The sequence below is a fragment of the Semicossyphus pulcher genome, unplaced genomic scaffold (genome assembly GCF_022749685.1).
Source record: "Semicossyphus pulcher isolate SPU_LCO1_2020_fin unplaced genomic scaffold, fSemPul1.0.p SCAF_8, whole genome shotgun sequence".
NCBI lineage: Eukaryota > Metazoa > Chordata > Actinopteri > Labriformes > Labridae > Semicossyphus > Semicossyphus pulcher.
In genome coordinates, this window is record NW_027211759.1 from 28,937,465 (window position 1) to 28,949,767 (window position 12,303).

A 12,303-nucleotide genomic window follows, 5' to 3' on the forward strand; every position below is an offset into this window, starting at 1 on the left:
CCTAGAGACGGAGAGCAAGGAAGCAAAAGCACATTAGCGTGAAGGAGTGAGAGAGTGATCTGCAGGAAACAGGCTCAGGGTCAACATGCCTGTCCTCCTTGTCTGGCTCCTTGTCTCTGCGGCGTATGCTTGATTTCTTGGCTATGTATCTGTGAAATGATGCCTGAAATCCCAAAGCCAACAGACGCTGTAGGCCTCTGTTGCTGTATCCTCAGACATAGACCTTCATGCCAAGGACCTCTGTCCCCGTCATCTTCACTCTCCATGCTCTGCTGGCAGCCTGTTTTGGCACATCGACACACATTTTCCCCATGTATCTTCATCAGCCGCCTGTCATCATCCCTGTTGTGACTTGAATTGGTCTCCCCTTTTAAGATGTTGATTATTAAACTAGGGATTTGCAGAGGGACATGGGACATTTAAAGCCCCTAAATTTGACTTTTTTCCTGTAAAAGTGACCGACAAACCTCTTTGCAGTTTTCCTTGCACAGTTGTTGGTGTGAAAGCTCCCTTAATGGAAGTTGTGACATATGAGTTGTTTTTCTTCTAATTAATTCGTCAAGAATGATGACAGGAATAACAGAAATGACAGTAGTGGGCTAACAAAGCCAGATCTTTTGAGATGGAATCTTCTTGTCACAAAGCAATATGATATCTGAAAAGAAGAGCCATGCACATCCTTGTTTTGATCAAGAAATAAAGAAATAACTAGGGTTATTTTTTTTCTGGCTGAAGAACAATCTTTGCAGAGTTTGAATGTAGAATGGGAGTCTGTCTGTCAGTTCACAACTTTGGTCCAGACTGAAATAGCAGCAGCTTTATGATGGAGTCCTTTTGACTTCGATGATCCTCTGACTTCAAAGGCAGTTTTCATCACGGCAAAGTTCACACAATAGTTCAACCTGGATGGATTTGCACAAAGTTTTGTTCAGACAGGCACGGTTTCCAGAGAATGTATTCTAAAAACTGTGGTTAACTTTATCTTGATCTCTACCTGAAGTTATAAAAATGTATTTCTCCAATACTTATGACCAAATGCCTGCAACACTCAGGGCTTTCTCATCAGTCTCAGCTGTACTTGGTGTTTAGGGCTAGCAAGCAAATGAAAGCATGCTACGTCCAATTTAATAGTAATCATTTGAAAAACTATCAATCTTGAGCAATTGAGCATTATCACTGTGTGCAAATTAGCATGCTGGCGTTAGCATTTTACTCTTGAGGTGAGTCTTAAGTCTTGTTTGAGGATTAAAGACCTGCTTTTCAGTGTTACTGTAAGAAGCAATTGTATTTTTTTTGTGATTCACATTATCTTGAAGTTTAAAATGTGAAGATGTTAAAGCTGTGTCTAGGGTAGACATTGAGTTTTTAAGTTATGGCCCATTTGGGTTAGAGCTGCCTGTCTTGTACAGCAAGGTCTGGTTTCAGTCATGACCCTGACGGTTTTAAGTCAAAGACATAATGTGAGGCCTTGCTGCAACCCGGTGTGACAGGAATGTGATCTGATATTCCCTACATCTAGAGAAGCTTTAAGAATGCAGATGTTTCAATCAGTTGAATTGGACATTAAACAGACTTTAAACTGACAGGTGTCCCGTAGTCAAATGTATAAAAAGAAGAGCTAATATTGTGGATAATTTATAGTGAGTATGCCGACATGTTGATTACATTTACAACATTGCACAAAGTACAGTTATTTTACTGTATATTGCTTTCCATGACAGTCTTCATTATGGAGGAGTCCTCCTCTTCCTGCTTGCACTACCTTGATGTCGCCCCCTTACCTAAACTAAATTAGATATTTCTAGCAGCTCATAACACACCTGACGCAAACAATCACCTGTTGTGTGCTACCTGTCTTTAAGGGCAATTCTGGACAATGTATGGACCCTCCAGATGTTTTCCACAGTTAATATAAAACAGAGTCTGTCTCTTCCTTGTATATCTCGTGCTTTGTGGTTGAACAAGAATGGTAGTATTTACATTAGATTATACTGTACCTCAATTTGCAACTTTTGCCAATGTTTAAAATGGGTATTTTCTTTTGTAGCATAAATGAGAAATCATTTCCAAGTGAAGGTAACACAGTGCTAAATCCTCCGAGCGCACACGAGATACACACACGTCACATAATAATTTACCCGATACCAGTTGGTTTTGTATGGAGCTAATTACTTATTATATGGGATCGGTGCATTGACTGGCATACTTGCCTTTACCTAAAACCACATTTGAGGCAGTATCTGAAACCAATACTCCTAGTGTTTCCTTACGTTCCCTCTTGAGACCTTTTCTCAACATTGTGTCCTTGAACTTGTTCATGCACAGCCTGCTCTCACTCTCCTGTTAGTTGAATTGCAACTGAAAGGGTGGGGCAGGTAATAACATTATCATCGTAGTTTGTTCATAGAATAAATGACATCAAATAATTCCCAACTGAACTTCTTTCAACACAACAAGATGTGTAAATATCAAAGCGATTAAAAACTCCAATTTGAAAACTAAGCTTAATCTACATTAACCCCTCTCCAAAGAAAAGATCCTGTCTGTCTACTTTTCTCTAAGCCCCATCCTAACTGCCATCCCCTGTTCCACAACCCCACATCCATTATCAGACCCTTTGCCCCATCCCCTTCTCCAGCCCCAGCAGTCTCCCTGTCCTTGAGCCCCAGCCCCTGGCATCACCATGACTAAACCCCAGATGGTGGGTCTTTCTTCCCCTTCCCCCTGGAGGGTGGAGGGTCTCCTCTCTGACTGGGTGCTGCTAGCTGCTGCTGCAGCCCATTCTGGGGAGGGGGCTCCTGTTTTCCTAAAGCCCCCAGTGTGATTGTAAAAGAAGATTTAGTCCTATTAGATCTGGTAAATAACCGAGAGCAGGCTGGGTGTGAACACGTCCTTGTTTCTGTTGTCTGGCAAGAAAATGGATTAACATGGGGAATAGGATCATGGCTTAAGTGTTGCTCCATCGTGGTCCAACTTCAGACATACGCACAGTCCTGCTGAATCCCACTTTTTGTTGATTATTACTGGAGATTTCACTTAATAAGTGTTTCTAATCTGGCTCCAATTGGGTGGCTTTGATGTTGGGGCCAAGGATAGTTGTGGTGCAGATATGAAGATGGCAATAGCAAGTAGGGGTTTAAATTTGGTGATTTGTCTTCTGTATCTTCACTACAACCTGTGCTGTCATATCTGCACCATCATCATCAGAGATCAGGGCCGGTGGCTTGAATCACTGATAATGTTTACTTTCATGCTTGGGCTGCTTCATCTCCTTTGTCAGTGTCAGGGAGGATATCTGAGCCCACCACACAACAACAATGATCCATTCTCATCCCAGATCTGCACTGTTCACTCATCCCTCGCATCCCTTTCTTTCCTTGCTGTCCCACCCACTGACACATCCCCGGCTCAGCCCTTCTTACAGCCTTAGACACCAACCTCTGACACTTTCCCTTCCAGATCAGGCTGCACATAAAGCCCTCAAAACTTTTGCACTCTCTGTGACTACCCCTTGAAGATCAAGACCTTTTTGCATGTCTTTTTTAATACCCTCCTTTGCATGCGCTGTGAGGGGGTGCTTTGTGAGAGGCAGCTGCCCCTCCCCCAGTTGTGATTGACAAGTGAGAGCAGCAGTACATGCATCAGATGGTTTCACATGGGGAGCATGTGCACCAAGGGGGAGGTAGAGGGGAATACACCAGGGTTTGTTTCAGCCAGCTCCATTGTTGCAGCTCCCCATGGTTCCCTCTCTCTGTCTCCAGTCTGGGGCAGCATCCCTCCAGTGTTGCTCTCTTACTCTGTGCTTTTGCTGTATGTTGTGAAGCAAAGATGAGAAGAGTGAGAGACGAGATGTGATGAGAACTTCACCAAACCAGGGCTCATCCAGTGGGAGCCCTGGAAAACTCACTGAAACCACTGATTAATGTGTGTGTTTGCCTAGAAACAGTGTTTGTTAGTGTGTGTGATGCAACCTCACAGATAGAGGCGGTAATATTGCTGTTGTTTCTATAGAAACCCTATAGAGTAGGCATAGAAAGTACGATGCAAAGAGGGAGGGGGCGTTGGGAATACAAATTTTAAAGTAGATAACTTTCTAATCAGCATCGCTCAGTAAAAATTCAGAAAACTGGCATAAAAGGATGCATAGGAGAGTGTGGGTTTGTGAGGCTCTTTTGGGGTGTAGAATATCATACATTTGGCTGACTAATGAGTTGCAGGCGCTGCAAAGAAGATTTCTGGTTGGCACACTTGGAGCAATCTCAACATAAATGCATCTCTGCTGCAGTACAAGGACGTACTACAGAAAAAGTGAGGTGCATGTTTTCAACTTAGTTAGCCAGTTGTCAGCTAGCAGGTCTACCAAAAGACAGTTAACTGAAGCGATTGCATCATTGTTTGCATCAGTGGATGTCAGGACATTGACACAGCAGGCTGACTTCAAAGAACTAGAGCCAACAAACAATCATTGTGTTGTGTCACATCTTTTGTTAAGTTAGAACTGAACAGCTAGTCAGACAGATTACAGATGACCTCCTATGATGCCAGTTCAGCACATTGTACCAAAAACAAGGATGCAATTCATAGGGTCACGATTTGATTATTAAACGATTCTCGATGCATCATGATGCATCTCAATTTCAGATTTATATACGTGGTTTATTTCCCCCCATCAATACGAACAATCAGGTGAAATTAAAACCCTTTTATTTATCATTTTTTGTAACAAATTATTTAACATGAATCACCTGATAAGACTGAACATAGTGCTTTTGTAGTGCATTACATTTTAATGCATCAAAATAAAACTGATTTATATTGAAAAAATAAATGTTCAGCAGCTGAGTGAGTTCTCAGACTCGCACTTCTTAATGACTCCATTACCTGAGCCATGTCTGTGAAGAATTGCCTGGACAGGACGTTGTACCTTGGTTCCAGGGTATGCAGGAGAAAACGTTAGCAATGAATAATAAAACTTGAGACAGCCTTTGTTATCTTTTTGGTCCTATCAGAGTAAGGTGCCAGCTTTGATTCGAGTGTCTGTTCAATAGTTTTCTGGTTGGATACAACAACTGTTTTTTTCCCTGCTAAAGTTAGCTCAGAGTTGAAACGACCAATATGATTTCTCATATTGGTCATATTGGCTATGCACTTGATTGTTGTGTGACACGTCTTGCAAATTGCATAAGCCTTGTCTAGCTCTTTTTTTTACCATCGATTTCATGAAATCCAAAGTATTCCCAAACATCAGCTTTTAAAAAAGCCGGTGGTGGTTGGCCGTTGAAAATTATGTTGATAATCGATTATAGACTTTCCTACATCGATACAGAATTCATCAGCAAAGCGTTGTAGAACCTATTTACCCCACCCCTAGTAGCTGCCCCTGCACCACCTGTTTGGAGTCTCTGCCACTGAGCAGTATCCAAAGTGTCTTTGAAAGCAATACGATTCTGTTTTTAGTGCGCCACTTTACATGTTTAAATTTCATATTTTTCTGAAGGCTACTTTTGTTTAAAATATCAGTCTCAGCAGCCTCCTCATTTGTGTTGTAACTCCACTGCTGTAAAGCCATCTGCTTTATCCTCAACCACACTGATTTGGGGACTTCTTTTCTCCCCAGGCCTGTTTGTGTGTGTATGTGCACATACAGATGCATGTTTATGTAGTCAGAGAATAGGACCACTGAGATGTCTGCTGAAGCAGGAAGCTTCATTTTATATAGGGAAGTTGATGATATGGTTTCCTCAGAGCTGGTAGTGGAAGCATGAGAGGCTGCACTGGGTGGCCTCCCATCTCCTGTGCTTGATGATCTTCTCCCACATAGCCAGCGAGCCAGGCCAAGGCAAAGGGTCTCCATCTGTTTGCAGGGAGCTCGTCTGAGGAAGGATCTGTTCACTGCCCCTTACCCCCCACCCACCACCACCACCACCACCACCACTTCGTACAGCCCAGCCACCTGTCCCACCTGGCCCTGACATTGACACTGTAATAAAACTAACCTACATTTGTGTATGAGCTATATTTAGTGTTTGTCACAGTGCAGTATATTTACAACCTGCAGTCGTTCTTCCTGTTCACATATTTTCATGAACAAATGGTGTCCTTGCCTGGAGGCTCTAATTGTTTGGATGCGTTGAAATGCTACTTAAGGTAGGTGTGGAGGACTTTTCACTCTGGCTCGAACCGACATGTTGTAAATCAAGACTGACTATGAAGACAAATCAGTCAACAAGTTGTTGTTTTTGATGCGTCAGTCAGATGTGTCTGCCAGCAAGTCGAAGATGTTGATGCTTTCCTCTGATTATCAGATGAACGGTACATCCTGAGGATGCGAGGGCGTTTTCCTGTGGTGTTATGGCTGCATGTGCATGTTTGTCATGTGGCAGGAGGTGGCTACATGTGGGGGAGGAGGGTGTTGTCAGATGATGGCTCCTGAAGGAACCATGTGTGAGATGAAAGAGGGAGGGGAGTGGGGGAGGAAGAATAAAGAAAGAAGCAAAGGAGAGGAAGAGAGGAGCCTTTACACAACAAACAGGCCTCCCTTCCCCCTCCAGCTAGCCGTGCACTCGTCCTCCAACTGTTGGTGATATAGACCCCGGAGGAGCTGTTAACGGCAGTGGCATGGAAAGTGTCTGCTCTGAGCGTAGCCAGAGAGGCCAACCCCCTGACACTACAGGCTCTGTGGATCTGCCACAACCTTAACGCTGCTGATGCAAACGCTGCTGCTCTGCTTATCATTTGTCTCTCTCTTTCTCACACTTGCAGCTTGTGTTGGCCAGTCACGCATACATTTTATCTCACTTTTCCTCTCTACAGATATGAATTGGGACACATGATGGAGTCGTTAGTGTCTACTGAGAAAAGCACATTTCACTTTTATCTGCCAATGCAGATGGTGTGCTCTGCCTTGAAGTCAGTTCAGCCTTGATGTCTCCTTTCTTTTAAAAAGTCTGCTCCTTTTCTCCCCTCATTTGATTCATGTCTCACACCTCCTAACAGTTACCATACTGGTTTTCACAGACCAAGGTTTGGTCCACCAAGGGGGGACTCAATTTTAGCTTGGCATAATTAATTGCCCCTCATACTACACTACACTACATAGTATGTGAATGATAGTTTAAAGGTTTACTGAATGCACATTTGACCTATTTTGAACCAGATCTTGTGAGAAGTTTTCACAGGTTACTTTGTGGTTGTCACCCTCAGCAGAAAACCCCCAGTTTTCAGTCAGACATTCAAACCACAGAATAACAGAAATCACCAGATCAGGACTATTTAACACTTTCAGTTTTACACCTCTCCGTTGCTCTGCATGTTTTTGTTTTTCTGTCCAAGACATTAAAATCATTTGATAATATCAAACAAACACAGCAAACACAAAAGCAGAGAAGGGTTATAGGATGCCCTCTTGCTTTAGTTAGGTCAGTCAACCACTGCCCTTTTTGCCAGGTGGTTGTTATTGGGTTCATGTGTTCATTCTGACACCTAGCAGTAACACTAGCAATTGCATTAGCATTAGCCACTTTGCTAAAGCAGTCAAACACGCTGCACTGCTTCAGATTTGTACTTGTTTTTGTTTCACGAGGTTGCTGGTGTTACCCCCTTTAGACGCAACAGCCTTTTTACATAAAAGATGCACCAGAGTTAAATTTGGTAAAGTGAGCACAGCCTATCAAATGCTTTGCTCTGTATGCCATATAGACCTACTAAACTTTCTCCATCTCTCTAGGGGACGGATGCCAGCTACGTTAGAATGAAACAACTAACATAAAACGACGAGCCGGAATGTTAACGTTGAATAACAATAGGAGCACCGTTTGTCCGTGAACTTATCAGTACTTTCGGTGCTGACCAGTCATGTACCGGTACCAAAAAAAATACTGGTTCTTAATACCCATCCCTACCTATAATTAAGAGAAAACCTAATCCTAGTTTCTGAATTTCAGGCTCACCTGAAAACCTGAAAAAGTTGGTGCATTCAGCACAACTAAAATCAATTATTTCATGCACAAATAGAATAAAAGCAGTTAAAAAAATTTAATGTTTTTTCAATTAAACAATTTTTTTTAAATTTCAAAATGACAGTTTCTACCTGATGAAGATATTTCGGTATATTCCACTTAGTTTAGGCCTTCCATATTTAAAACAGCCCTGATTGTAAATCATACACACGTAATACTGAACCAGTTCATGTCTTCTTCTATAGAAAATGTATTTTGTGTTTTTGCATGGATGAAACAACCTTAATGTGAGGAACACTTAGTCGCATAGAAATCATTAATGGTGAGTGTGATTGAAGTTTTCACAGAGGCTTGTGCTTGTTGTCAACATTATGGGAGTCATCAAAACAGATTAGGTCATTTGTTTTTGCTACTTTGCTTGATTTTTGCATTTGTAGCTTAAGCCTAACTATAAAGGAGTGGTGTTAATCGCTTGTCATTTCTCCTTTTTAAACACCGTAAGTCACACGTATGACAAAAGCCATTTTAGCTGTCATGCTTCTTTCAATCATCTCAATGAAAGCCTGACATTTTGACATCTTTTTTTATATTGTCAACAATGCCAGCTCAGTGCAGCTGAAGCACCACTTGGGACAAAAGTAATTATTTTTTAAGTTTATCTGCATAAATTCATGTTTACGCAAGTAGCCAAAATCACAATAGCAGTAGTAGTTTAAGCTATTTGACTTTCCATCACTTTCCATTACTTGTTTAAAGATACAGTCTCGAAGATTTCAATTTTTGCACTCTTGAGCGCCTCCCACTGGCGATAATCGGTGGTGGCAAGAGAACTCTTCCCAATTTAACCAAACGTCTACGGCTGGCTCCCTTTGTCATGTTTCTAACTCTTGATTTTCTTCGCTTTCGTTTGTCATCCATCCATTAGTCATCCATCTTTTCTTTGTTTATTCAGCCATAGTAGATTACTGTTTCAATTTGATGCAAAAATATAAATGCAAACCAAACTGTAAGTTCTAGCTGATGAAGTATTAATCCACCGTATGCTCTATGCTTTCTGAACAGAAGTATTACTTACATTAGTAGTGTTTCTGGTGTGTGTTTGAGTAATTTCTTCATGTTAATCTTAGTGGAGGTAGGTCTGACTGGGCATTGTGAAGGACAGGAGCTGAGCTCTTATGACAATACAGGTGTTGCTTCTCACACTGTTGGCTATTGTATTGAACAGAAGCTAAGAAATAATTGTTTTGAGTGTAGAATTTCAGTAAACATGCTCCGTTTGTCCCATCGTGTCAATCAATCAATTCAGGAGTGGTATGGCCAATTACGTTCTCTTTTGCTATGGAGTCTTCACTGTCCTCAGCTGCAGAGAAGCTGGCGACTGGCTGGAGTTAGGACCATGTGTGGAGGGAGAGAGATAAGGAAGACAGAGGGAGGAAAGGAGCGGGGTGTAGAGTGGAGCGAGGGTGTTGTCAGGGGAATAATAGAATGCCTCAGAGGCCCTCACAGACACTGGGCAGCAGCACAGGGGGAGGAAAATGGTGTGGAAGAGAGCAATAAGAGGTTAAGCCAGAGAGAGAGAGAAACAGCGGGGGAGTCGGGTGAGAGAAGTGGCAAATACCTTCAGGCTGTATTGCTGATTGCAAGTAGGCCTACAGAGGGGCTGTGGTGATGACACACCTTTTGACTAAGCCTTGACTCACCCACCAATCTTTGTCCCGGAGTGTGAATACGATTAGCCTTTTTTGTTCAATGCAGTAGCTCAGCGATAAATTTGACGCCTCAGCTCAATGATTTATACTCTTTATAGCTTATCACTTATCAGGTCTTATCTTTGAGTCCCATTGATCATTAATGTGAAGCAGTCAAAGTACTGCACTGTTTATTCTGTTCAGACAGGTGCATGAGTGGATGTTGTTTACTGTGTGTATTTTGTCTGCTTTGTGAGTATGTTTGCCAAAGGTTGTGGGTTGTGTCCTTGTACTGTATAAGTTTGGTCCTACTTTGTGTGTGTATGTGCTTGTAGGGGTAAAAGGTTCCCACAGGACATGTCCAGCTGCAGAGGAGTGTCCCTCGCAGCCATTCATAAAGCAGAGGGTTGGTGTGTTAGCACTCGGCCACTGAGGGATTGGCCGTCTGGATGGATGGCTGAAGAAAGGGCACGCACACCACATTAATTCCCCTTCCCTCTGCCATCTGAGATGCCGTGTGGCACTTCAAAGGTGGAGCAGGGCGGTGTTAATCCAGGGGCTGTAGCGAGCCCACGGCTCTGCTGCGTCGTACTCAACTCTGCACTCTCCCCCCGGCCCTGGCCCCCAGCTTTTTCCAAGTGTGATCAAAGTGCAGTCTGTCTCTGATGGATGGGCTCTCTCTGGCCCAGAGGCGGCCTGACAGGGGACCAGGAAGTGGAAGGAGGCGTGACACAGGATTGCTTGTACACACAGAGATACACACACTATCTTTCTATCCTTTAATGATCAGAGCTCATGGCTATGATGACAGACTGCTTCAGCTGTAAAGGATACATGCATTTCAAGAAGCTGTGACACATGTGTTCGCTATGGGAACTTCCTAAACCTTTAGTCCGTCTCTTCGTTGTCAAAGCTCTGCCTCGCCTGTATGTACGACCTTACTGTGTACAGTATGCCAGCCAAATGGGTGGATTTGAGGGAATATCCTTCTGGAGTGTGAGATGAAGAACATGCTGATTTGTCAAGCGTTTGCTCAAGCATTAGTGCAGCTGTAGTCTAAATCAAATACTGTCTGTGTTGACTGCTAAACCATCTAACAAGCATGCCTGAAAGTTTTTGGTCTTGCTACCTGAATGTGCAAAGGTGCTCCATTCAGACAGTTGCTGTGCCATTGTTTGACAGTAAAGGGATACTTTGTCCATTTTTTGTCATGTATGTTTGCAGCCATCATAAAGGGTGTTTTAACCACAGACAGGATTTGACTATTTTCAGACATTATCTGTCTGTCTGGTCTCAAAGTGTTTGCATAATTAACATGGCAGGATGAACATTTTGTTTGGTAAATTTGTGACTTCCTTCTACCTTAAAGGTGTGTTCATATATAATCAAGACATTTGGCTTGGCTTTTGGTCTGAACAATGTCAGGTTATCACCTGGCACTATACTATTCAATAATCACTGCACTGTTTGAGTATAATTCAAAGACCCACAATGCTTGTTTTACCGGCACATGCTGCGGATGCTTTCTTCTTCTTTTGTTATTTAATGCCGACCGAGCGTTCGTAAGGACAATGGGGAAAAAAACACATTTTCAAGATGACATAATCATCATTCACATGAACTTTTGATTGTATATAAATTAATTCCAAATTCATGACCAATCCCTCTTACAGACAGACCTGACAAAGCATGTATTCTAGCATCGTTTGGATCCTTTTACTGCAGTTAAATCAAAGCAAAATGTGTTTATTTTGGCGTCATACAGGTGTAGTAAGTGAGATTTAAGTGTGGGAAACTAAAACACCAGAGATAATTGCAACTGAAACAGAAGGCCTTGTAGTGCCAGAAGTTGCTCACCATCCAAGACATCATGATACCGAGCCTGACCACGCTAACAGGTCATCAAACTGGCACCGGTCAAGTACGTTAAAGCGGCAGTGAAGTTAAACCAGGCACAGTCCCTGGAGAAGGCGGTGAAGTTCACCGACTTGTGTTATGAACTTAGAAAAATGGGGTCTCTTTTTCTGATTTATCTGGAGTGGTAAAAATATTGGATATCTCATGGATAAAGTAGTGTGAGGAACATGTTCGCTTTGGTCTGAAAATGCCAAAAGACTTAAAATATCATCTGGTGTTTTCCTGCCCTTACTTGTTCATGCACATACCCATTCTGCCCCTGTGAGCATGATGATGTGTAGGCTTTCAAATTGGTCTTTAGAAAAACCTTACAATGAATGAACTGTTCTTCCTTTGAGTCATGGGACATAGCTGATTTTTATCTCATGCCATCAAACTGGCTCTCCTGGTTTGTTTCTTTAGAAGCCTGAGTCAGAAGCAGGAAAACACCGCCTCGGGTTTATCCTGATACTATTTTCTTTTCTAACCTGAAGCAGAAACGTTAAACTTTTTCTGTTTTTCAACTTCTTTCTCGACCTCGACTTGTTGGCTCCTGGTTTCCGTCGCTCTCCGTGGCCGGGTGTGTACGCTGACCTTTGTTGACCCCAGAGCTCAACCTGGTTCCTCCAGGGAGAGAGAGAGGCAGACTGAGGAGACAAGCCCACAATAGTTAAACGTTCCTCCTCGTCCTTGAGATAATTTTGTATTTTTACCCCTCTTGAACCTGCAGTCGGACTTTTGCGAATGTTTATGATTGAGAG

General features: G+C 42.6%; 1 protein-coding gene across 1 annotated transcript in view; it reads left to right on the forward strand.

Moving 5' to 3' along the window:
• Positions 1-12,303, forward strand: part of cecr2 (CECR2 histone acetyl-lysine reader) — a 40,521-nt gene that overhangs the window by 5,495 nt on the left and 22,723 nt on the right. The gene's annotated exons all lie outside the window — the stretch shown is intronic.